Source organism: Anguilla rostrata, chromosome 13 (genome assembly GCF_018555375.3).
Source record: "Anguilla rostrata isolate EN2019 chromosome 13, ASM1855537v3, whole genome shotgun sequence".
In the NCBI taxonomy this organism is placed as follows: domain Eukaryota; kingdom Metazoa; phylum Chordata; class Actinopteri; order Anguilliformes; family Anguillidae; genus Anguilla; species Anguilla rostrata.
In genome coordinates this window covers 23,087,412-23,114,870 of record NC_057945.1, presented here as the reverse complement: position 1 = coordinate 23,114,870, position 27,459 = coordinate 23,087,412, and the positions used below count along the sequence as shown (strand labels likewise).

The following is a 27,459-nucleotide window of genomic DNA, read 5'->3' as shown; positions in this document are numbered from 1 at the left end:
AACCTGGCACCTGTACTTTATTTCTGAGAAACTATAAAGACAGCACCTGTTTAACAGAGTGCAGTTGCACTTCATTTACATTTGCCCAAATTCCTTCCATTTTTTTAGCCCAAGTAACAAAATAAAGAAAACACATTTGAATATTACTGACTAAATACAGTATAGTGTGTTCCTGGCACCTCTACCTTGGTATTGCTAGCATCATCTATATTCTATATTAAGACAGCATCATCGACCAACAAGCATTTGCAGAGCCGTGCTCTATCCACGCAAATGCACGCACACGGTGAGTGATGTCACAGCACACACAATGCGAGCCTAATGACTCAAAGCTCTCCCGACAGCAGGGACACAGGGAAGGGGCTGCAGGGGCCTTTAAGGGAGGCAGGCACAGTCTCCGTCACAGGGGAGAAAAGGGTGCAGGAAGAGGACAGAATTATACCACCATAATGAGGCTGTGCAATTTTCTACTCATCCCAGGCTGTGTTGTCCTGTTCCTTGGAACAACCTGTTCTGCCAAGGTTTGCAAAAGATGTGCAAAAAGGTTCCTTTATATTATTTATTTATTTATCAATGTATTTATTTATTTATTTATCAATGTATTTATTTATTTATTTATTTATTTATTTATTTATTTATGTGTGTGTGTGGTAAGATTTTAGGCTGTAGAACAACACAGAGAGTTGCCAATGCCTTGAAAAGCTGGTTAGGGCATGTAGTGGAACTGTGGGTCTTTGTCCAGGCTTTGACGCAGTGCTGGATACAATCTAGACTGTACAGGTAAAGGACAAGCCTGGATGGATTGAATGCTGAATGGTCTGTTCTCAACATGTACTCATCTGTTCAACAGAATTAAACCCAGAAGGTATTCTGGGTTCAATTTCATTTCAGTTCTGCCAGTTCATGAAATGAATTGAAATTCAATCCATGAATTAAATGCTCATCATGTTCAAAGAGGATTTTATTTTGTGAACCACCTGAATTGAAATGAAATTAACTCCAAATTGAAATTTGTTATCAAACTCTGATTGGTCTATATGCCACACAGAGATCTGTCAACTGTCATGATTGACAGTCAGTGCATGAAGGGTCCTGAAGCAACTGGGCCAGATCACCCTCACCAGTAAACAAGGTATAAGATCCAGCGACACACCAGCCCTTGCACACTTTCTGGCCCACAGAAAGCTGGGAAATTGAGTATGGTAACATAATGCTGGGATGGGCTGGAATGTAAATAAACAAGAAAATAAATTATGTTGGTCTTCTGGGTAAAACTTTAAGCATTTAAGTCATTTGTTTGTCTGTATGTTTGCCTTATTAAATCATACGATCACACAGCCTCAGTTTCTTTGCCCACGTCTCTTGAGTTGCAAAGGTAATTTGTGCATAGTAAAATGTTTAGAGTAACATAAACTCTCTACTGTACTGTACTTTTAAATTTACGAAGAGTACCGATTGCCTCCAGCAGACTTGTAAATGTAAATACAGTTAGTTTATTTAACACTGTTTGAGTTGATTTAATGCTCGGAATTTTGCTGTGTATACTTGATCATGTTGAGTCGACAGGAGGATCTTCAGGGTGAAGAGACAGCTGCCCTCAGAAGCGCCTGACCTCTCCAAGAATTCCGTATCTCCGGATCTAGGGTTTCGCAGACAGGAAATGGCTTGTTGACATGTTGAATTTTAATGTGGTGGCTATTTTCAGGTTCAGCGAGGCAACCTGACTCCCCTTCGCCCACGTAGTCAGGAAGCCAGGGCATGAATACGATCTGTCTGATAGCCAGAGACTTTGTTACCATAGATCCCTAGTGAAGCCAAGGTCCTCTCTGTCCTTAACCTCAGCCACTGTGGGCGTTCGACCTTGGAAATCCATCCACCTGAAACAGTCAAAAGGACTATTCAAAATTCCCCATTTATTAGGTGATGTAAATAGGCGGACCAATTTTTAAAAGTAGTTCGAAAGTTGTTGGAGAGACATGCTAGCATTTATAGTACAGTGGTTTTAGCTGGCAGACCAACAGATTTACACCAGTTCTCCTTCTCATCCAACTGAAGAACCCCAATTGTTTTCTGTTAGACAATGGGAAGTTTTGCAGCGTACTATATCAGCACAAGGAAACTATTTTAATGGACTTGTTTTGACTTACCTGAAAAAGCCTGTAAAATATTTTCTTACTAATAAGAACAGCATGACTGTGGATGACAGGCTCAGCCTGACCCTGTCAAAAAAGCCAGAAGAACCAGCACTCTTCTAAAAATATCATCCCTCTCTCACACACACACACACACACACACACACAAAGCACCCATCATTGCAAACAGATTTCACTGAGTATATCATAAACCTGCATCACAATGTATAAATAGAATGCTGGAATACAAGAGAAGAAAGCACGCCTGTTAATCTGCGCAAAAAAAGCATTCCAGAAGGTGTGAGAGTTACAGAAATAGAATGGATCTGACTGACTGAATAAAACTGATTCAAACTGACGATAGGGCGCAGACGGAAGCACGGCTGGAGCAGAGGCATTGTGCCACAGCTGCTAGCCTCCGTTTGCACATCAGACCAGGGTCACTCTCAGTCAGCAATGGGTTTATGAGGTGAAGACAGTCCAGAGTAACAAAAAATAATGTTCTCACCCAATTAATGTTACCCACAATTCCCTGGCACCCGTGCTGTTATCCCTCACACGGGAAGCACTTAAGTGTTGGGATTTAGAGTGATGCTCTAAAAAAAGGGTACACACAAAGGTTGAAGCAAAGAGCAGAGATTGTGGCAAATCATCCGCTTCGCAGGTGATAGTAGCTGCCATTATTTAAAAATAGATGACGTTGAGTGCCACAGTGGGTACAAGAGGGAGACTAAGAGTAGTGGGAGAGTAGTGGAGGGAGACACTGTAGTACCAGTTTGGCTATATAGAGTGAGGTGTAGGGGGAGAAAACGCATTAAAAGCACAATAAATACATAGTTCCGGGTAAATTGAACCACGATACAGCAAAAACGGATGTGCTTTCAGACGGTGACAGAAGACACCAACGGGGGGCCAAGAGGAGAGACACATTAGGGAAGAGATGGGAACTTGCTTTCATAATTGGATGGTGCACATCGCCCACGCAGGCAAAGGGGACCCGTAGAGACCACAATGAGCAGGCGCTAAGCCTTGGTTAGCAGACAGCTAACAGTGTATCGGTAGAGCTGCGGCGATGGCTGAATGGATGGGTATCCGGTGAAGGGCACAGCGCTGAACACCACTAGCCCTGAGGATTTTTAGTTCATTAATAGGTGCAGGACCGGACCCCTCTGCCCTGCACTGCACACTGTAACCAGAGAGGCCCGTCGTGACACTGGGAGGAAATTACTCGTTTGACATCTTGATTTTTAATGATGGTGCTATTTTCTCCAAGAAATCCAACACTGTGGCTGGGAAGTAAGAGGAAGGAATGTGAGGGTGAGAGGAAGAGTGGAAGTGAGGAATGGAAAAAGGTGGAGAGACTGGATCGAGATGTAAAACATTTGTTTGCATTTTGGTCTGTTCCAACAGAGTTACATTTTCAGTGTATTCAGTGTATTCAGAATATAAATTACTCAGAGTACATACCCCTGCTGGATTCATATAAACTCTGTCAGTAATGAATTAACATTGAACATTGTACTGTGAAGGAACTGGCATGCTATACAGTTTTAAGGAGACAGAACTCTGGCAGGAGGCCCAGGAGCACAAAGACTGGCTGTGAACTGCCTAACAAGAATCACAAAAATATATTTGGTAATGGTAATAATAATAATGACACATACTGTATTATTAAGTGCTATGCAACAGTGTGCATAAAAACAATGCAAATAATCACAAAAAGCAACTGAAAGAAAACATTTCTATTAAACCCTTTCAATGTAAGTAAGTAACAGCTACAGTAAGTTGTAGACAGTAAAAATGCTCAGTGTTAATTCAGCTCTAATAGAGTGTACCTGATCCACACAGGATTCAGATACACTCTATCAGGCAAATTTTTACTCTTTGTACTCAATGTTTATTTAAAACTGAAAATTGTACTGTGTGTCACAGTGCAAAAGACCTCTCTGCCATGTCCATTGCTATTCAATAAACTTGTAGGGAACACTGCAATCTAGAGAGAATATATATGGGAATATTTACATGAACATACCTGCAGTACAACCAAGAAAATATGAAGTTTGGTTATTAATTAAGGTTTTATCACACTTCTAGCTGCCATTTGTAAAGCTGAACATATTTAGAGACAAAATAAAAATTCTATTTATAAATAATATCTTCACTAGAAATTAAAAGATTAGAATACTTGACATATGCATTTCTCTCCTTTCTAAAATATCAAATATTACCCCCATAATGTCCATATGATTAAAGGCATTTATAAATACAGCTGTGGACCAGGACATATTGTACATGTTGATTTACACCTGACCTCTGACCCCTGGATGTATGTTTTTGTTGGCTATGACAGCTTTTAAAGTAATCATTTTCAATTGAGCTGTTTACTGCAATGAGCATTCAGTCCTAATACACTTAATTATGTTTATTAACTTGTTAAAAGATTGACACGGTCATGTAATTGCATAACATATAGTAAGCAGGGGTATAGGATGTCATTAAGAAGGAGAATTTCTAAAGAGAACTTCATCACATATTCATATAAAATACAGCTGAAGCAAAAATAGCATCAATCTGTCACCATCTTCAATAGCAACAGCATCAATCTTTTCATCTAAAATATGATGGCTGTTGAAGTTTAGATACAAATCATATGCTCCCAGGTGAATCAATTTAGTAGAGAAGCAGCAGTGAATGATCAATCCAGAGCACTGTGTAAAATGTGAGTCAAAGTCCTTATTTTCTCTGTAGGTGGAAAATATCACTGTTCTGTGAAAAATCTGATGAAATGTGAGCCTGAAGTCAGAGAAAGATTAATTAATCAGAATAATGAAATGACAGACTTCACAGACACACTCCCATCTTGTCCCTTTCCTAATTAAAATCTAATAGACTGAACCAAAGATTGATTGCCCTTTTATGAAAGGATTAGACCCTGCCCCAAAAATAATAGGCCTGAAGAGCTTCCTATAAACAAACGCAATAATCATTATACAGTATGGTCAGTAAAGGTATTCTGACATATACTGAATGGAAACATCTATTTCGTTCCAGATTTTGGCATTTCCCCATAGTGTATGAATACCTGTGTATACATAGCATACTGTTTGCTGACTATATATACACTACATGGCCAAAAGTATGCTGACACCCCTTCTAATTCGTGGGTTTAGCTACTTCAGCCACACCCATTGCTAACAGATACATAAAATCAAGCATACAGCCAGGCAATCTCCATAGACAAACATTGGCAGTAGAATGAGTTCTACTGAAGAGCTCAGTGTTTTCAACGTGGCACTGTCATATGATGCCACCTTTCCAAGAAGTCAGTTCATCAAATTTCCACCCTGCTAGAGCTTCCCCGGTTACTTGTAAGTGCTGTTATTGTTAAGTGGAAATGTCTAGGAGCAACAACAGCTCAGCTGCAAAGCAGTAGGCCACACAAGCTCACAGAATGGGACTGCCGAGTGCTGAAGCAAGTAGCATGGAAAAATCGCCTATCCTCAGTTGCAACACTCACTACGGAGTTCCAGACTGCCTCTGGAAGCAACATCAGCACAAGATCTGTTCGATAAGCTTCACAAAATGGGTTTCCACTGCAGAGTAGCCGCACGCAAGTCTAAGATCACCATGCGCAATGCCATGCATCGGCTGGAGTGGTGTAAAGCACACTGCCATTGGACTCTGGAGCAGTGGAAATGCATTCTCTGGGGTGATGAATCACATTTCACTATCTGGCAGTCTGACTAAAGAATCTGGGTTTAGGAAATGCCAGTAGAATGCCACCTGCCCAAATGCATAGCGCAAACTGTAAAGTTTGCTGGAGGAGGAATAAGGGTCTGGGGCTGTTTTTCATGGCTTGGTGGACCCCCTTAGTTTCAGTGAAGGAAAATCTTAATGCTACAGCATACAATGACATTCTAGAGAATTGTGTACTTACAACATTGTTGCAACAGTTTGGGGAAGGCCCATTCCTTTTTCAGCACGACAATGCCCCATGCACAAAGTGAGGTCCATTGAGAAATAGTTAGCTGAGTTTGACATGGAAGAACTTGACTGGCCTGCACAGAGCCCTGACCTCAACCTCATCAGACACCTTTGAGATTTACTGGAATGCTGACAGCAAGCCAGGCCTTATTGCCCAACATCAGTGCCCGACCTCACTAATGTGGCTGAATGGAAGCGAATCCCCGCAGCCATTGCAGGTACTCTCGGTCAGTCTGTACCGTCCATATGAAAAGAATGACTGTCTCGAAGAACGTGAAGCACATCTGGCACACATCTGATGACATCATGTGTGCACGCAGCCTTCTAAATCTCCGCCACACACCATCAGTGTGAAGATACTCGCACCACACAAACGCGAGCAACACGTCGTATGATGTGTGTGTCTGCGTACACATGCATATATATTACGTGTGTGTGTGTGTGTGTGTGTGTATATATATATATATATATATATATATATATAATGTGTGTGTGTATAAAAAAAACCACAGAGTGTCTGTGTGTGCATATGTATGTGAGCATGTATAAGAAAGAGAGAGATTGAATGTATGAGAGTTTATTTGTGTGTGTGTCATGCATGAAAGTGTGTCTATGCCTGGGTGTATTACATGTGTGGGAGAGAGTGTGCCTGTGATCTCTTGTGAATTGTATATATGTGAGAGAGCGATAGAGAGCATGTGTGCACGTATGTGTGTGGGTGAGAGAGACAGAGAGTTAGCGATAGAGAGCATATGTGTGTGCTGTATGTGCATGTGTGACTGAGTCATGAAGAGGCATGACTGGGGTGGGGATGTGTTCACTCTGCAGCCTGTGAGGCTTATCAATAATTCACCCCACTGTCCAGAGTGTGAATGAGCCAGAGGTTCACATTCATAAATCAGGTACTTCTTTTCCCCAGGAGTCAGATTGCATGTATGTGAGAGCTGAAATAGGGTTGGGGATGAGAAAGAGATTAAGATGGAAACAGAGACAGAGAGTGTAGAACTCAATATGAAAAGAGGTTCCATTTATACTGTCCAGAGAGTAAGTCACAACTGGCTCTTAAGATAAGAGTTAAGACTTGTGTATAAGAGCTAGTCCAGTCCTGGAGCCATTTGAGAAAATCAAATACACACATTTTATGCATCTAAAAGGTTTTCTGGGGTGAGCAAAGTACAAAGTATATAACAATATACATTTTAAGAAATTATCATTTAAGATGTGAAATCGTCCAAGGTAACAGGCCTGCATGTTATTTTTGTTTCTTTCTCCACTGTATGAATTTGCATGTTTTAATATATTCCCAAGGAAGCGTATGAGGAAAAAATGTTTGCACACCTGAAAGTGTCGACCGCAGCTGCCAGAAACACAAATGCAAATAGGACAATGAAAGGAGGACACAGACCTCTGAAGTGTAAGCCATGCACCCGGTAAGATACATAGTGCTGCAGAGTTTCACTTTCTTACTGACGAACATATGCTCAAGGAAAACACAACCTGGATCCGATTGCATAATCTCATTTGTATGAGATCTCCTTTTTAAAAAAAGGAACAGATGGGTAGGTATAATGCAGCATGCGTCCCAAAATGCCAATGGCTTTGGTGCTACGTTTGGCATTAAACACTCCAGTAATAATGTGAATACTGTTGCCTTTCTATCAGCTCAAACCAGTCTGGCCATTCTCCTCTGACCTCTGCCATCAACAAGGTATTTTTGCCCAGAGAACTGCCACTCACTGGATATTTTCTCTTATTCGGACCATTCTCTGTAAACCCTAGAGATGGTTGTGCGTGGAAATCCCAGTAGATCAGCTGTTTCTGAAATACTCAAACCAGCCCGTTTGGCACCAACAACTATGCCACGTTCAAAGTCACTTAAATCACCTTTCTTCCCCATTCTGATGCTTGGTTTGAACTTCAGAAGATCGTCTTGGCCATGTCTACATGCCTAAATGCATTGAGTTGCTGCCACGTGATTGGCTGATTAGATATTTCCGTTAACGGGTGTAGTTTGCAGTTGAACAGGTGTACCTAATGAAGTGGCCGGTGAGTGTATGATGCCTTATACTTGCATTTTTAGCATTGTATGATGCACTTATGTATAATGCACTGAAAACACTGCTATGAGCATTCAAAGTAACACGTAGGCAATTATAACAGCTTTTAGAATTTTACATAAATCATTACAAGCAGTGTTCTTATAGCTTGTAGTAATGATTCATTTAACATTATAACATTGTAGTGCATTAAATGTGTTTGCTTCATAGAAGTGTTATCAAAAGATTATTTTAGGTAAGTGAGTGGTTTGAGGTAGAGTACGCTATTGGGACTACTGGTTCTATTTAGATAACTCTTGATGCATGAGATTATACATATTTATAAAGAGATGGATGTCTGCACATGTATATTTATTGGAATGTTTATTACTATTTGTAGCATGTAATAAACCTTTGATTGAGACACTAGTCACAAATAATCTTCATTGATATTTAACAAAGGAACACTGGGTGTATTCCATTTGTATAACAGACAAAGAGGGCTCAAAACATTGCTCTTTGGATTGTGGTATAAATATATTAAAATGATAATCGGAGGCTACCACAGTGTGCAAGTTATTTTTAAACTACATCAATTTTCTTTTTAAACTCAGCATCTGGAAATTAGACGTGCACGTGTATATTGATTACTCCATAGACTGATCCATCTCCAGCTACAGCAGCAGCTGTTCTCTGTGTGTCAGTCACCGCCCCTTCCCTCTAAAACAAGGCCAACACAGGGAGTGTGGGCACAAAGGAGATTTTACAATGAACTGCCACAAATTTGCTGTTATTATAAAAATCTGTTATTATGGTTATTGACATTAATTGCGTGATAATTTATGGTTAACTTAAATATATTCTATTTCAATTACTAGTATTTTTTAATACCGGAGAAATATAATATAACTGTGTCTTAAATGGGTGCCAGCTCAATACAGGGGTCCCTGGGTTTCTGTATGGCAGAGAGAGGAGAGGAGAGGAGAGAGTGATTAGGAAAATCCCAACCCATCTATTCCTCAACTTTGGGTCATCTGGTCTCCTCTCTATGCCTGTACTTCTTCGACACATCTGTGGTCACTTCTGGCCATGCAGAGGTAGCATTATCTTCCCACAACAGTCAGAATGGCAGAGATATTGGCCATCTTCCAACACTGAAGATCCACCACATCAGACTAGACCTTGGCTCTGCACTTTTACCCAGCCCTATGTTTATACATATTTTTTCAATTTAAACTTTATTATTCAAGATAGGCTAATTCAGATTAAAAATGTCTTTTTCAAGAATGACCTGGCCAAGACAGGCAGCAGTTTATATCAATGCATGATGAATGTTTCCTATTACAATAAATGATTTTCACCCTTGATTAAAAAAACAAAAAAAATGCACACACAAAGTTTCACAGTCAAGAAAACAAAAATCCGCCCACAGTACACACACACACACACACACCACCTCTCCACCCACTCTACCGCCTCCGTCTCAGAGCGCGCTTGGTGCTCTCTTCCCCAGCTGTGTGGGAGAATTAATGCTAATCCCATATTATCAGCCCCACCACTTCCATTACACAGATGGGGCTGCACTGCTAATGGCTTCAGATATGAATCATGGCATTGGGTTATAATCCCACACAACAGGAAATGAAACCAGGAGCACAACAATATGAGGCTTTAGAAAAGAGCGGGTGCAGAGTTTCGCTGGAAAAATATGAGTTGTTAATTCTTCAAACCTCCAAGAAATGTGGAACAGCCCTGAGGAATGGAGAATAGCCTGCTGCTGAGAGAATTCAGTCATTTTCTTTGATTTTAATTAATGCTAAACGTACACCACACGCACATACAGGTCTTATAACCGGTCGAGTCGCAAAAGCCGGGATTAAAGTTGTACCACAGCCGTCTTCGTGTTTTATACCACTTGTAGTGGGGGGGGGGTGGGGGGGATCTCATGGAAAAACACTGAAAGGAGTCCCTTGGTCGTTCTGGCACGTGTGGACGGGTGAACTGTAAGAGTAGGATTACTGAACACAGCCTTGGGAACACAGCTTTTGCCAGGCAGGACGAAAGGCATGACAGCATGGGGGGGAAAAAATCTCTCCCCAATGAAGAATTCATTAGGAATTCAAGACTTTTTACACAGTGAAAGCCTCTGCTACAGAGAGCCTTCTGCCCACTCTGACAGACACCACCTCACTCTTCACTGCTAACTGCATTCAGGAATACACGTTGATTCATGGCTAACTCTCTGGGGGGGGGGGGGGATGTAGAAAAAACTCAAGTCATTCATGCATCATGCCGTCCTGAGGGTATATCATACCCTCAGCTCTCTTACCACCCCACCCCACCCCACCCCCCCTCCTCCAAAAAAAAGCGGGTAGGATTTTTGTTGTTCCCCCCTGAACAGATCTGTCATGGTGGTTTGCAAACAGCTGTGAGGCTGATACACTATGCCGAATGCCTTAAGATTTTGCAGCACAAATGAGCGTGTGACCTCAGCAGATGTGCTGGGAAGAGGGGGAGGGGTGCCCCAGAAGAGGGCGGATGTGTGTCCTCGCTGCTGTCCAGCGGCTGGAAAAGCTCCAGTCACATCTGCTGAGGCAAGCAGCGACCTAACCTCCGCTTCCTTCCCCTGGCGATGACCAGAACAGGACAAGAAATACCCCGCTGATCTCCTCTGTGGCCAACTCCTTAATGTAACAAACAAATATACCAGTACCAGCATCACCAACAGCAACACCAACAACACAACAATAGCAGTGAATCAGAATACTGTTTGCTTCCTAAATTCAGAATAAAATAGAAGAGTAAGATAGTCTATATATGCCAATACAACATCAGTTCCTTGTGCTATCCCTATTATGGTCTCCCCATTGAGGCATCAAATTTGTTAGTAAACACGTTTTAATCGTTTTACTGTCTAAGGATGCATAGCTGTTCGGATGTGCAGTGAGCAATCTTTTGCTTTCAATGAGCTGTGTTTCTGAAACCTATGGAACATTCTAATGGTTGTGCATGATTGATCTGTGCAAACTTTCTAGATGCAGCAAAACAGAAGTATTCAAGAAACTTAAAATTTATGGCTGCTAAAAAACCTAACAGGATGTTTTTCTTTGGCTTTGAGCCCCCCCTCGTTTTAAGACAGATTTCAGTATAGTAAATCACCATTTAATGCATAATATTTTATAAGAATAAGAAAAGTAACATTGCATTTGTTACAGAACGTGCATTGTAGTTGAACTGAATGAAGGTCTGTCTTGTCAATGGAAGAAATAGATCAATTATAAACACATTTTTCAGTTAAAGTTCTTAATTTACATAATCACCCTTTAAATAAATGTAGTTCAAGTGTACGCAGTCAACCATAAATCCACATGTCCCAGAGGAAAGCTGTTGTGGTAGCATTGTATAACTCAGTGGCATTTTTAATATCTTTTTAATAATTCATGCCCTCCTATATAACAATTTTCCTATGAAAGGGTGAGAACTGTATGTTGCTTCAGCCCGTAGATGGTACTGTATACCCGGGACACAGAGTCAGTCAGGGGAGGAGGCCCGAAGTGTCTAGCTAATGTAATCACACTAATGGGTGATAACTCAACCCTTGAGAAATAGATATGAGATCATAGGACTCAGGTTTCCACTGCCATTTAGGAGGTCAATTTAGGCTATTGTGAGCCAATTAGAGAGATCAGCTGGAGTATAAATAAGAGCTAGGCAGTGATTAAAACAGACAGAATCCCACTCTCTATGGCCACAAGACATCCTGAAGTGCTGAAATGCTTTCAGTGTACTTTTAAACGTTCCTTTGTTGGGAAATGTGTTTGATCTCACAAATGTGTTTGAGTGTCAATATTTTTGACTTGAAAGATCAAGTGTCATAACACCAGGACCAATGAGTGTTTACAAAGAAATAAATTGATGTATTACAAGTTATAAAATGCCCAATCGACAATATCATGATGGTCACAAAGGCAGATGTGACTAATTCATTTGACCTGTCACCAGACAAGCTTAGAAAAACCCAGTAACCAGTTTGCAAAGTGCTTTGAATTTTAGTTCCAGTGGCAATAACACATCTGTCCATGGTGACTGCAAGTTCAATAGCAATAGACTCTAATATGCCAAGATAACATGAAGCAAGGCACAAAGGGCCAGCATAACACCCAAAGAAACCTATAATCAGGTGTGATCCTGTCGAACAGAAAAATAAAGATACAGAGAACATATTGCTATACTTTATGCTGAATGAGCCGTTTCTTCTTTAAAAATAAATCTCCTGGTGATTTTCATGCTATTCAAGCCAACATGAATGAATTCTGAATAAATTAAGAGAGCAACAGTGAGAAAAGGGGGAGATAAAAATCAAACAGACAGAAAGAAAGAATGAAACATACAGAGAAAGGCAGAATATTTACATATGTGTATCAATGGGCACAACTGCGCGTTCCAGTTTGTGAGGAGGCCGCATGTTGTGAACACATTAGCTGGTGTCTGGGCCCTGGTCTGCAGAGTCCCCTGCCATGCTGATATCAGACATGCAGCACATATTGTTCACAGGAGGAGAGGATATGAAAGAGGGATCAAAGCCCCAACTGTGCTGTTCTCTCATTGTCAGACCTCCATGTCTGCAGTTCACACAGATGCACAGTTGCTCATGATCAGCTTTGAAAGAGACCAGCATTTTCCTTTGAGGAAATAATTCCCACCAAATCCTAATTTGTCGCCGGTGACAGGTGAGTTGCTGCTGTGACATGGAGCAGAAATGACAGCAAAAGCAATTAAATGGCTGAAAGCTCTACTGATTCCCTATGACTGGAGTACTCACATGTGCGATGTCACTGCAATCTTCTCAGTGCTCTGAGGTATCAGTGCGTTGGTAGGTGATTTCCAACAAGCGGCTGGCGAGGAGTGTTTATTGCAGAGATAGTAGTCTTGATCTCAGCTCCAGAGCCCCTGGAAAGGGAAATTACACTTTGTGAGCTTAACTGATTGGTTCGAGTCTCGGGTTATTTTAGTGGTCAGTGTCCGAGTTGGCTTGAATGGCCCCCTCCAACTGGAGTCCCACCAACACAAGACCAAGGCCATCCGATTAAGTCATTTTCTGCTGCTTTATTAAAGCAAACACCAGGGTTTGTGTTGACAACCAGGTTAAGCTGACTGGCATCAGAAAGCCATCAGACAGGGCAGAGAACAGTTTTTCAGAAGTAAAAATACAAACATCGTTTTCTTTTTAGAGTGCAATATGATGTCACTAGTCCTGCATGCTTGAGGCCTAGATGGTAGCTCTAATGGCAGCAAAATTTCTTATAACACGAGGTAATTTCGAAATCTAGCACATCACCTTATCATTTATTTATTTATTTATTTTTGAGTTACTCAATTAGGCTATTAATGAAACTGCCAATCCTGTAAACTTTTGGGTATAACAATCCTGGGGAAGATCCCATTGATAGACTAGGTAAAAGCAACCTCTGAGGATAAAAGTATTGCAAGATGGTCCTTCTGTTTTTTGTTTTTGTCCTTGTTTGTTTTGTTTTCATCTCTGATAAATGTTATCTGACCTAAAATAGCAATTCCTCTTTATACATGGTCTTTCTGTATTTAGTCTCAAAATTATCAAAAAGGTGACAAAAATTAGTTACAAAAAATATTCCATGGCCCATAAGAGATTTAATCTAAATGGGCGTACACATGCAGGACAAAAACAAAAATACAAAGAAAACCAAATAAGTAGACATTTCTCGAAGGAGTGTCAATCTAAGACCAGTATTGTCTGTCTATATCATAACATTATGTACATTATGTATCATAACAAACTGATTCTAGATCAGCAATACTACTGAAAGACTACATTTTCATATGGGCCCAAGCCTATGGCCAGCAAACAGTGTTCTAGTATACTAGTTACTTTTTCTTCAAACTGTGCATATACTTCCTGTGAGCTACAGGAAATGTTGAACAGACCTCTTCCTTTTCAAGCAAAGTTCAGGGAAACTTGGCATTGGTCTGCCTTTGTGGACAATTTCCAGTTTCTCCTAAAAATTCCCTGTGGAAAATGGCACTGATAACAAATTTGTGACAGTGTCTTCCTGCCCTGACATCATATCTAAATCTGCATGTTTATCTGACTTTCCTCCAACATTCAATTCTTTTCAAACTGAAGTCACCCACAATTAATTTTTTTGCCACCCATTGATTTCATTGTAACACATACTGTAATAATTGTACCCCCAGGTGTTCACATCCTTTTGCCTATATAGTGTATTTAACATTTTTATGGTATGAAATTATATGAATTATTGTGTGAAACTAACTTCAGGCTTCAAAGAGGACCTCCAGCCAAAAGTTGTTCTTGTTTTTAATACATTTGCCATCACCTCAGGAATACTAATAAATGTTTCAAATGTGTCACATATTGAAATAATTGGGTGTAAAGGCTCTCTTTTCCCCAGTTGCAGTGAATAGATTCAGAGAAATCAGTGGAGGCTGCAGTCTGGGCAAAATTAAATTATTCATTCTTAAATATCTTAATTGTGAATGTAAAGAAATACATATTCTATTTCACACATTCTCCATATCTGAAGACACCTCGGGTCACATAAAACAAAGAGGCAATACACTCCAACAACATAATCACTTCAAATGGTATTTTGTAGATACAGATGGAAGATCAAAGACACGGGTCTTTCTCTTTCAGCCTTGATTATGACCCTGCCATTCTAAGCCTTGAAAAGAGCAATGGAAAAAGGATATGGGCCTTGCTTCCTCCAAGTTCAAATTCTGACTGTAAAGGAGGTGGTGTTCATTAAAAATACTTATATAAATAGATGCATCCTTGCTTGTGCTTCAAAGTATAATACAATGCTTGAAATTTTTTCAATTAGCATCTTTATTAATATTTTCTTAGCTGGCATGTAAAAGAAATGAAGCAAAAGTGGAAAACAATGCATGTAAGAATATATTTTCATCTGAGTATGGTTACAATGAGGATGTTTTTGGTGTGCATTGCAAATGAATGTGACAATAGCACATGAAATGGTGCCTTTTTTAAGACTGGCTGACCTAAAAAGGTCTCAGTACACTGGAGCAGCCACAATTTGATTACGTCAGTGGTTTAAAAAAAAAAAAAAAAACTATTTAGCTATTTCTCTGAAAGATGACTCAGATGGCAAAAAAGCAAAAAATTGAGCCCAGGCAATTTCATATGTTCAGCCTAATTATGTACAAAATAATCCCTCTTAAAACTGTCCTGAGGGATTATGGCAAAATTCCTCAAACTAGTGAAAAAAAAATATTTTGAGGGCATTTTTGAGATTAATTAATCAATTCATGTATGCATGTAAAGATGAGAGGAAGTTGCTAAATAAATTGTGTAAAGTGAGGATTTTAACATCTTAAATAGCATTCTAACTTTAACTATATTAAATATGGACAGGGCTGGTTAACATTTTTTTTTTTAAAAGCCTTAACTTAGGTAGGATGTGGTTTTAAATGAGCCCAAAATAAGGCTTCCTGATGTGATATTTACACAGGGATAGCAATTATATAAGCAATCAGCAGGGCACTAGTAAAGGTTTATGGCCCGTCCATAAAAGCCGGAGAAGCGACAGCAATATCCGCCGATTTGCGGTCTACGACCGTGTGTACGTGCAGCAGAGCAGCGCCGAGGCACAGCTCCCCCCTTTATCAGGCCGTGAGGCCTTCCCAGGGTTAAGCACATGCTTAGCGAGCCCTCGCGAGGCCCTTATTAAGCATGGCGGATTGCTCCGTTTCCACGCAGCCCCCTTGTTAAAGTTTAGCCTAGAGTGCACTGTACTTCTGTAATAACCTGTTACTCTTTAACCAGCCTCCGGATGTGCAGACACTTATCTGACCACCAGCTGGCTTGGTACACAGATCCTTTTTTTCCACTGGGGACAATCGTCTGCCCATTAAATGAGTGGCAGTGCAGGAAACAATGAGGACCGCGGAAGAGAAGAGGCCTCCTTTCAATCTTGAGCCAAATGTCGTAAAGGTGAATCAAATTAAGATGTCCTCGGACCCTTTTTGTGTTGTCTTGGCAATATCACACACTTTCTGGGGGTACCCTGTCCAGTCGTAAGAAACCTGTTACGCAGACAATATTTGAAACGATTAGAACTGAAATAAATCCATCGCTTACTTACAAAAAACATGTGAAAGGTGAAGCACAGGGGGTCCAACTCTGGACAGAATGAGATTCCAGTTTTTTTTTGTTGTTTTGTTTTTTTAGCTCTAAAGTACCTTGCTTTCAAACAATTCTACATTGGAGGAAGTATATAAACTGTAAATAATAAACCGATGACACCACAATGAACAAACGGATATCTGAATGCCATTGAAGGACAGTAACAGTCTCAAAAGGAACATCCAGCGAACCTTTGGAACCAGGGCACCTTCAAAAAGTATAGCCAGTTAGGAGGCTTGAAAAAACAAGGCTGTATTTAGGCAGGAAAGTTGAACTTTAACACTATTTCAGATTCAAATTAAAATTTAAATTGTGATCCAATTCAAACAAGCCAGCTGATATATTAACAGTACTGCAATATTGACTTAGCCACCTAGTCGAAGTTTAGTTCTTGCTGACCCCAGCGGGCAGTTCAATGATTGCCATCAGAAGACGAATGGCTTGAGATCACAGATGCTAACCGAAGTTTGTTTCAGTCTCAGACCCCTGCTTTTTCAGCTGCAGGACAGCCTCTGGAACATATGAAATTAGGAAACCATTCTGCATCATTACAGGTCCCCATTCGTGGCACTTAAATGACTTGTACAGCACCGATGGCTAATGAGAAAAGAAACAGTATCATTGAGAAAGATGAATCATCCACAGGCTTTCTGCTGGGCCTCTGCTACAAAGGCGTGCTGGTTATAAATCAACTGTCAAGTGGCAGTCATAACTCCATTAATCAGTCCATAGCTTAAGCAAGATGTAGCCCCACTTTCAATTCCTAAAAAGCACATGAAAAATACTTGAATTATTTTTTTATAGGTTGGAAAGTATGCTCACATCACTAAACCCACTTAAAAAAAAACCTTATAGCATCAAGCAACAGAGCTATTGTGCAAAAACGATGTTGTATTTGTGGTGGCCACCTGTGCCATTCGCTGCCAAAAGACCCCTGTAGAAAGTGCAACTCTACATTGCACTGTGGCTGCTATGGGAATTACATCGCTTTTTTCTTCTTTGTTTTTTCTTAGCATTGTAGTTTGTCTGACTTACTGACAGCAGTCATTTTAGGACACCATTTTAGTAAGAAATGTTTAACCCCAACTCAAAGATAGACAAAATTTGCAAAGAGTGGGTGGTGACCTAGCATGTCTTGTGCTACTGATTTGTATTGACATGTAGCAGTAAGCACTTCCTAAAACAGGTCAAAGTGTGACAGACAAGCAAATTTGTCAATGATTGCTATCCAAGGAAAGTACAAGGTCCAGCACAGTATGACGAAGGTCAACTATGAGCAATGCTGATTCTGCAATGCACCAATTATTTATTTCTTCTTCTTTTTTTTGTCAAACCAAACTATGTTGACCAACCCCCTTTTGTGCTTTACCTAGAAACAAAATCTCCTCTATCATTTTTTTCTGTCCACTTTAATCACATTTGGCATGGTGTGCTGTGGTCACTGGACATTCTTTGAAAGGCCTCATGGTCTTTACACACCCACCCATTGTATCACTGCAGCATCTTCCATCAGTTCCTCTAAAGCCGTCAGCTATTCTTAACTAGTGTGCGGTGTGAAGGGGTACACTTCCTTCCCAGTTTGGTGCAAGCAGCCTGCAGTTTCCCAGTTGGCCAGAGGAGTTGCTGTTGAGCAGTGAGTGCGATTAACACCAACCTTACTTTGTCATTTAGCAAGCTTTGATTGGTGCTCCCTTACCTCTTATTAAGCATTTTATTTTTTCTATCGTGACCCATCTGTGCATCTGAAACTACAGCAGATGACTCATGACTTAAAATCTAATTTTTTCTTCATTTTTTCTTTTCTTCAAGGCAGGTAAGATATTGTAAACTATGATGTAATGCATGTCTCTTGAGCCAGGAGACAGCATGTCCTTCATGTAATATGTGTTACATAATATTAACACAAATTCCTTTTTCCAACAATTCTTTAAGGTGCACATCTCCTTACAAATCTACTTCAAGGACTGCCCTGCCAAGTTAGTCTAGACTGCCATGATGTGTGTGGCAACACTTAAGAATGCATTCATCCTTTTTCCAACAATTCTTTGCATTCACGTCCAGTGCTGGACTCTATCGGCCAGTGGTTCTCCAACTCAGCCTAGGGGATTCATTTTTTATGCTGGTTTTTGGTACAACCAAATTTACAGCCCCAGAATTATGACAATCTGTTAATTGTCCTTAACTGGAAATTCTTAATGTCGACTGCAGTATGATTAACCTAAGGCCTAAGGTCTGATTATGTCAGAAATAGCTGTATGTGGTATGAAAAACAAATTTACTTGTTTAAATAAACTGACAGGTAAAATAAGTGGTGTCATAATTGGTCATAAATGCTGAAAGCATTGAAAGCATGGGGACCTAGATACTGAAACTAAACCCTGATACCTTAAATCAGGAATGCCCAATCTTAGCTGAAAATTTTATCACAGCACTAAGACATCTGATTCTACTTATCGCGGTCTTAATTGAAGACCAGGATTAGTTAATTAATTGAATCAGGAGTCAGGTAGTGCTGGGCACTTTTTGCATAAAATTGGGCACCCCTGCCTTCATAGATTGTCTGTAACCAAAACCAGCACACACAGAGCGTCCCCAGGGCCAGGTTTCACTAGACTGTGTTCCACAAATCCCACATCCAAAGAATCTACCAGCTTCTGACTACCTAACTCCAGACCCAGGTGTTCTCCCACCCCCTGGCTGGGCTCCACTACCCACTGAGTCACCGCAAATAGTCAAGGATTTTCCATCCACACCTACTCCTGCCACCTCAGAGGTTCACCTCCTTCCGCTGTGCCAGTTCTCATCCTACGTCCATTCCATAAATGAAGGGTAAGTACTAGGCTTACCGTGCTTTTTACAGTCACACTGCTTTGTGCACACCAGTGGTTAAGCTGTCTGTGCATACCCCCAATCTCTTCCTACACCATACCCACGGCCCAAACTCCACCACCATGGCTTCCTAACACCATATATGGGAAGGAGGAACTAGCTCACTGACACCAACCAATCATCGCCAAGCAGCTGACTGACAGCTGATTGTAACCCTGTCTATAATAGGGTTCATGAAACAGCACTCTCTCATAACTGGTTATCAGTCGCTTTTTGTAGTCCTCCAGCATTTTCATCTGTGATCCCTAATCACAGTGTCACCTGCTGCCATTCATCAAATTCTGTACCTGGATTGCCTCTAATTTGGGATCTGTCTGAAAATTATTAATTTGGACTGATCCTTTACTTAATACGCATAAAACCTTTTTCTGAAAAATTACATGTGATAAGATAGGTATGATACACAGAACTAAACCAGGTTTTAGAGTTTATTAAACAATTTTTATTTATTTGTCATGTTCTTGCAGCTACTAGTGCGTTATAACTGTACTGGATAAAGAAAACGTATCAGTAAATGAATCACAATCTAGTGAAACTAATCGTGAAAAAAATACAATTAACATGGTATTCTTTTTTGTTTTCACCTTCAAATGAATAGTCTCTACAGATGTATATAGTGCTTTGCATTTTTCTACTAATTCATTGTAAGAATGCTTTCGAAGTCCTGTTTGTGAACTTGCCAAACCAAGGTTAACTTATCAACACAGATACTGCAGTTGGTGCCAAACTTTAGGCATGTCACACCTTGGAGCCCAGAAGCCATTTGACTCTGCCACCATCTTAGATTTCACGCTGTGGTGGCAGAGGTACTTCCAGAAAGGAAGCGCTACTTGATATCTGTCAATTACTCAAAGTGTTGCTGTAGGAAGGTGTAATCATTACACTTCCTGTAGGGGTGAACTGGCCGAGAGACAAGACTTTCTATTTCCCGCCCCCCCCACCCCCCCCCTCCCCCGGTCTGTTTAGCAGCCACAGATAGATCCTCGTGTGAAAGCCAGAGACCAGGAGGTGCAGTACCTCAGCACTGGCTAACCTCCGTGTGATTGTGTCCATCTCCCATGTCCTTTAACCCAAACTGGGTGGAAAGTGGCATGCCTATCTGACAAACAAAGCCATATCAGCTCAGGAAGAATTTGCTGGGTTCGCCTGCAATTACCAGCCTTCTCATAACACGGCAAATCCTCCTCTGCCTTTAAGGTATGCAGCCTGCCAAGTTCTACCAAGCCGGGGAGGCCTGCTTCACCCATTCTTCATTGTGTTGGGAGAGGCGTTACCAGACAAATACTGTGTGGGTCTTTTACGTAATTGCGAGCAATGGATAAGTCCCTTGGGCCCGTGGCCAAAAAAACATGCAAAAGAAAATAAAGGTGCCCGCACATTTCCTCACATCCGTTCGGTGTAATTACCTGGCATGTATGTCAGCGAGTCACCTCAGGACGAGGGTTATACAACACGGCACTGCTATGTCTTTTCTGACTGGCTTTCCGCAGTGCAGGGATGAATCATGATCCACATGTTCCAAAAGCTATATTTGTCGAAGGCATCCACATGCTGCACCTGCCTCTCCGACTAAGAGGCAGGTGCTGTTTGAGAATGCTTTTGACAAACATATACTGTGTTCAAATGACCTGTCGAGGACATTAAGTCAACATTTAAATTGTCATTATTATCTGACATGAATCTGATTTGAATCACCTGAGAAACAAAATGGATTTTTTCCCCCAGCCATATAAATTGCAAAAAAACAAATGGAAAGGAATCTTTTGAAATGTCCATTAACCACATTCATATGTAGTATTTGATTCCGATTCAGTTTTGATTCTCTGGATGTGACCTGTCTGCGGACGTGCATATCAGATATCTTTGCATCCAGGTGCTTTTTTCAACATCATGCTTCCTCTCCCTGTGCATGTGTCTTCATTTGGGGACTCTTCATGCTGCGTTTTTTTCACAGCGTCCACTTGCGAAATGGAGTGTGGACAGTCGGACAAAAACAGATCAGATCTGAGAAAAAATATTTGGACAATAATTCTGAACTGGGCAAGATATGTGACAGTCCAAACATTGCTCATCTGTCAGGCGGTTGAGCAAAGCAAATTACTATCGCTTACTATTACTGCGGGAAATAAAGTATGACCTCAGCCACCACTTTCATGCACATTCTATCACTCCATGGCCAGACTAGATGCTATTTCTTTGTATTTTTTCTGTTTACTAGAGCTCTGTTTACAAGAACCGATTTGTGTTTGACTTCGCCATTTCACGGATCGCATGTCTACTTTGCGTCCAAGGTTCACCTTGATAACACATCCCTGACATAAGAGTTCGGCAGAAAAGATTGAGCTTTTACACCAAACCATTAACAATTTGGATGAGCCAAGTAAGCATGACATCCATACCTACCATTAATCCAATTCTACCAAATTTCTCATATACCTTATGCTTACACTTATACAAGTTTGTTTTAGCAGCTGTCGGCATGTTATCCCAAGATCATGCTGTCCTGTAATTAATTTATGAATTAATTTTACTAAATTATGGATGAAAACATAATCTCAAGCTCATAAACTTGCATCACTACAGGTCTGAGCAGGTTGTTGCTAATAAATTAGTTACTTTGACTAATTGTGATCATGGGTAACTGGACTACACGCGGAGGCAGTGTTTCAACCAAACCTAACCACTGACCTGTAACTCAATGCTGGCTAAAATTGCTAGAACCAATCTGATTGCCAATGTCATAACCTTTCAAGAACATCCGGGACTAGGGCTATTTAAACATTCGTTTAAAAAACACCCTCACAGTAGCCTGAAGTCATCTATTCATTGGTAGTTAATGGTGTAATGTATAAGCCAAAGGCTCAGTAACCACTTTAATGAGGACCACCAAAAGAAGAATTTGGATGTTAATTTCTATTTACACCAAAATGCTGATTACCTTGCACCTTTCCTATATGTAAGGAAAATTTCAGGTCATCTGTACAGAAATCCCCTTGGTCAGCTTTCAAATTCTCAGAACCTTTTTTAACTATCACTAACTTACATAATAGACCAAGTCATTCTGTTTTCACCAATTTGCCCCAGCTGGGTTTTCTTCAGAAGATGAACTGAGCTCCCAAGAACCACCAGGAGACTGCACAGCACGCATCTCCTGCTCCTTCAGAAGTGTGATTTTCTCAACTTCTGCAGGGAGGAAAAGACAGCTTCTACCTGCGAGAAGAGTGTTGCTCAAGACCTGCTCAGCTGTGATTTATTCCTCCAAAGGGAGGCAGATTAGATAACTATTTAACCCACTAACAGTGCTTAAAGGGGCTGCGGAGTGCTCCAGCCAGCAAATGCATTTTTCATGTATACAGGCCGGTCTTATTGGCCCTATTCAACCCTGGACTACGTCACTAGCCAGCTATGACAGGGAATCATCAGCGCTGGACCATTAATGACGGCCTCCTGCCAGGGGCAGGCCGGTTCACGCTGACCCGGGCCCTTTGGCTTATGGAGTACTGCATTAGCTGCCACAGGGTACCGGTTGTTTTTTTCGGCAAGAGATGCGCCTTGTCCCCAGATCAACCCGCAATACCGTGCAGGACTGCAATGTGTAAAATATTTTAGGCAAATGCATTTCAGAAGTGCAGCTCCAATGCTCCTTAAGTGGATAAAGGGGGCACAGTGGTGGCTAAAGTTACAGTTAGTGATTTTAGAATCTGGATTGTCCATTTTACAGCTGTCAGTAGCACTTACTCTGCCTTGTAATTGTATAGCAAAGATAGCAGACAAAAAAAAATACACGTTATAATGATTGGATCATTTGTTTGATAGTTAAAGTCAAAGGACGTTATTTTGAGGAAAGTCGCTTCTAAGATTGAAGTAAAACTCATTTTTTTGTGTTATTGTAGGTAGAAATAGTTTAAAATTGGTTGAAAATGGACATATTGTCACATATGCATTATTATCAGAATTATTTATTAATTAAAATATTATAATATCATTTTAAAAAGGACTGTGAGGGAAATAGCTCACTTGTGAAAATGCTTGACAGAATGCTATTACCTCCCATTCAAAGCAGAATTCCATTTCCTCTGTATATTGTTGTATTTGGCAGACAGAAAATACAGCCAATTACCACTGTCAGCACTGCCTTTTCCTCTGTGTGTTATATAAACCAACACTGTACATGTTATATATCTGTCCTTCCTGCATGACTCTACCTTCTCAGTAGTCTATTATTTCCCAATAGTGCGCACACAGATGTCTGCGTTTCACTTGCCATTACTAAATTAAAACTGGTTTATTGTTTCCTTTGTTAGAGCTTCAAATCCATTCTGTTCCCAAAGTAACTTCTTTTCATAGTCCTACGATGATAAACAACCAGGAAACAGACCATTTAGTTTGATCTAAAAGTGAGATCATTGCCTAAAAAGAAAAACATTGTTATGCAACCAGACTGTTTGATTTGGCCATTTCATGTCACAGAATATTGGACATGTCATTTTGTTGTAGTTGGCTTTGTGCTTAACATGGTGATACTTAATATCCAAATAAGATGTTAATACACAGAGAACAAGAGAGGGGGAGAGCTTATTACTTTCAAGAAGCTATGGGCCTTCTAGATTTAGGCCAATTTTTAATGATTTTTTTCCAGATGAGGTAGCCATGTTTATATCAAAAGGCAGATGTGTTCAATTGCTATATTTATCTCCCTCCATTAAAGGCAAACCAACCGAGTAAAACATACTGAAGTTATATCTGATTATTACTTCACTTTGGTCAAATGAAAAAAAGTCTCATTTCATTTTTAGCTATTTTCAGAAACTGATGGTCTCCAGCCAAAGCCTCCATGCCAGCCTTTCCATTACTCTCTTAACATAAATGCTTTTAAAACATTGGTTATCTGAAGACAACCTCTCTAGCATCTCTTCCTTTTTCCTCACAATTTAGACAGAAGGGAGCCTTTGAAACAGTCAAACAGCAAGCTGATAAGTTGATAATAAACACATGCCATAATCACATACAAGTTCCTGTAGTCCATGTTCTGGATGTGCTTTTCCCACTGTTTTCTCTAAAAGGAATACGCTTTATTCATGCCAAATGAACATGGCAGAGTAGAGAATGGTAGTTAATCTTCAGTTCTCAGTTAAAATGGGTCTTACTTATTGTGAAACTCGGTGTTGCGCACACAAACGAGTACAGACTTGTAGTGGAGACAAAAGCAGTTTTGAAATTTTCTAGAAAAAGATTTTTTATTTATTTATCAACCTACACAGCAATTGAGATGTAGTACTAAAATCCCTTGCTCTTCCTTTTTGAAAACTTCAAAGTCTGAGGTTGAATTCCATTGTATTAAATCTGAAATGGAAGTGATGGATGTTGAAACAATGTATAAATGCTAGATAACACAGGGATATATAACAAACAAAATTATCTGGATGTCACCTGGCAAACAGCCTTGTAGGCGAGAACATTTTTAAAAATGTGTTAAATCTGACTCTAAAATACGTGAAATATATTGTCACCTCTGTTTCAACTGTGAAATGTGGCCTGCATCGCTCCTGTTGTAGTCTCGTGATGGAGTACCTGCTAAGACTGTGGTCTGGTTGAAAGGCATTAGAAGCGCAGCAGAAGTGATCTCGCTGAGATAATCCTCCGTTATCCAGGGTTTTCAGGCAAGAGGCCGGGGGACCGCTGCTGTTTGGTCAGACCTCTGAAAATAGCTTTCCAATCGGCCAATTAGCACATGGGCACCCCCCTCCCAGGCAGACCTGCTGCGGCTGCCAGCCAGAGCCTTGATGGCGGAGCTGAGCTCACGAGCATGCCACTCACGATGGAGAAGACACCACCACAGATATTTATAGCCAGCCGGTCTGTGGTGCAGTCTTTCACAAGTTTCTTTCCCCTCCCTCTCTTTCTTTCCCTGCCTCCATCGCTCTCCTGATGTACAGTAGATATAGGTATAGCAGTTTAACAAATGCTTGGATGTGTACCCATACATGCATACCGTATGTACACACACATACACAAACAGAGCTATCAGACGGCAAAGTCACAGGAAAAAATATGACTTGATTGCCTACTTTATAAAAATGTAGGGGTTTCGGGAATTAACCAACATCATCCAACGCATTTATTCACTCACAGCCTAAACAAGGACTGCTATTTATCCATTGATACTGCCATGCTTAGATGATTAGCCCTTAATCTGGAGTTAAATTTTGAGATTAGTATCAAAATGATGTTGCCTGTATTATTTATATTTGGAAATAATGAGTGAATTTTATTTACAGAAAGATTAAAAACTGTGTAAGCTGTTTTACAAACAGAAGTGACAGCTTGGCAGCTTTAGAAAATCACATATTTCAGAATATTGTGGTTTTAAAAATTCAGTTTCACACTGGTTGACCGGGGTGCATGATTACATGTAAAATAGCAGATGCAGCTGCCCCACAATGAATCAAACTTCAATTAAGTAATTATTTTTGTATAAATAGGCTGTTTCTTTCAATACTGTTTGTTCAAAAGTTGGATAGTTCAAAGGTCTGTTGGTAAGCTATGCACTGAAGTAGCAATTATGCCATTGTGATCCGAAATGAGGCTCAGTGCATTGCAGTAGAAATGTACTTCCCCTGAGTCGGTGACCTGTAAGTTGTTACAGCAACAAGACCACTGGTTCCTGTCTTTTTTTTTTTTTTTTACAAAGACCCTTGTTAAAAAAGAAAGTGTTAGATGAATAAGAAAAAAAACCCTCCAACATCTGAACATGTTTATCGATTTTGGAAAAAAAAAAAAACAGCTTCCAAGTGACAGGCTGTCAGCTCTTCAGAGCTACAGGCCAAAGCAACCCTCTCCTGCTCAGCACAAACAAGAATCCCACAACTGCCTTCCAAAAAAAATTACTCATCAACCGCATCCAGTGGGTGGGAGGGAGGACTCCTGAGAACTCAGAGTAGGCTTCTCCAGATCAGGCAATAGAAACCATAGGCACTCTTTACACATAGGAACATACACATAGGCACTCTACATAAATCGTTGGGCAATACAGTTCTGTACATTTCTGAGTACTAAAAAAGTGTTAGAGTCAGATACATTCTGAACCAGTGGTTTCACACATTACCCGTTTTACACGTGCCAAAGCGTTCTGTGCCCCTGTAATCGATCCGCAATATGGTATGATCCAACTGCCCCACATTTGTTGCCATAGAGCAAAGCACAGATGAGACCATCTCTCACGTGTTCAGAAATGTCTTATCAGACACAAACGCTTTCAGATAAAAAAACTGAGCTGGCGGGTTAAGGTTTAACGACGACCCTCATCCATGCAAAACAACATTACAGTGGAAGGCTGCCAGTTTCTCCCTTTTGCCTATGTGTGGTGCAGCCCTCTGTAGACATCAACACAGAGACAGTTTGAAAATACCTCCCACAGATCCGTCAAGCAGGTCAAACATACGCCCACACACATCTGCAACGTCAGCTGTGTTCTGAGCGCTCGGCGTGCTTTGCGCTTGCGAAAGACCCGCGATTGCGGCTTGTTTGAAAGCCCAGGCTGAGAGACAGACAAGGGCCCAGCAGAGAGGGGCCTCTGGTTACCCCTGCTTTCCCTCCACACCCAAGTCATCCCTCATGCCTACCTGCCACTTGCCTTGTCATGATTTGTGCAGCATTCACCTGGAAAAGCCCTCCACTTTCCTCTGGCTAGAAGGATGACACATGGATGACATCCAGCTGGTTACGGCTGTGAAGATCATCTGCTGAATCCAGAGAAATAGGAAAACAAGATCGGAACTGTGTAATTCAGGGATACTCAGACCGAGCCCTGAGGTTGGTTTCTTTGCCTGTTATCAGGAACTGGTATAGGCCCAGATGAGTACACTCTCAGGCCAATCAGTGACATCAATCAATCAACTAATTATCATGTGGAAAAGAAACCCAGTCATACTACTGGCCATGAGGGTGAAATTTGAGCACCCCGGCCTGGAACAATGGCTCTAATGCAGTGGTATGTAGTCCTAGTTCTGGTGTCCCATAGAATGAGCTGGTTTTCCTTGTTACTCCACAATTAATTGATAAATTAGAGCAGTTGATTACACAGTTAGCTCACCTTGCCTGTTTTATTGGCTCTCAACTGGTTGCTGATTGAAGACACAGACAAACCAGCAAACCTTGCAGCTCTCCAAGACCAAGGCTGTAGACATCTCTAAAAATGTTTCAGGGGCAATGCAAT

The 27,459-nt window shown here is 40.7% G+C and overlaps 1 long non-coding RNA gene across 3 annotated transcripts; it reads right to left on the bottom strand.

The window, feature by feature from the left end:
- LOC135237827 (uncharacterized) lies at positions 1-27,251 on the bottom strand. 3 transcript variants are annotated; one of them, XR_010324933.1, is made up of 4 exons: positions 26,867-27,251; positions 12,975-13,102; positions 1,797-1,877; positions 1-1,639 (listed from the first exon to the last, which is right to left on the bottom strand). It is a non-coding gene; the product is annotated as an uncharacterized LOC135237827 (long non-coding RNA). The 3 variants fall into 3 exon arrangements; XR_010324931.1 differs by having other exon boundaries at positions 1-1,877; positions 26,867-27,243; XR_010324932.1 differs by having other exon boundaries at positions 1-1,877; positions 26,878-27,242.
- Positions 27,252-27,459: the final 208 nt, after the last annotated feature.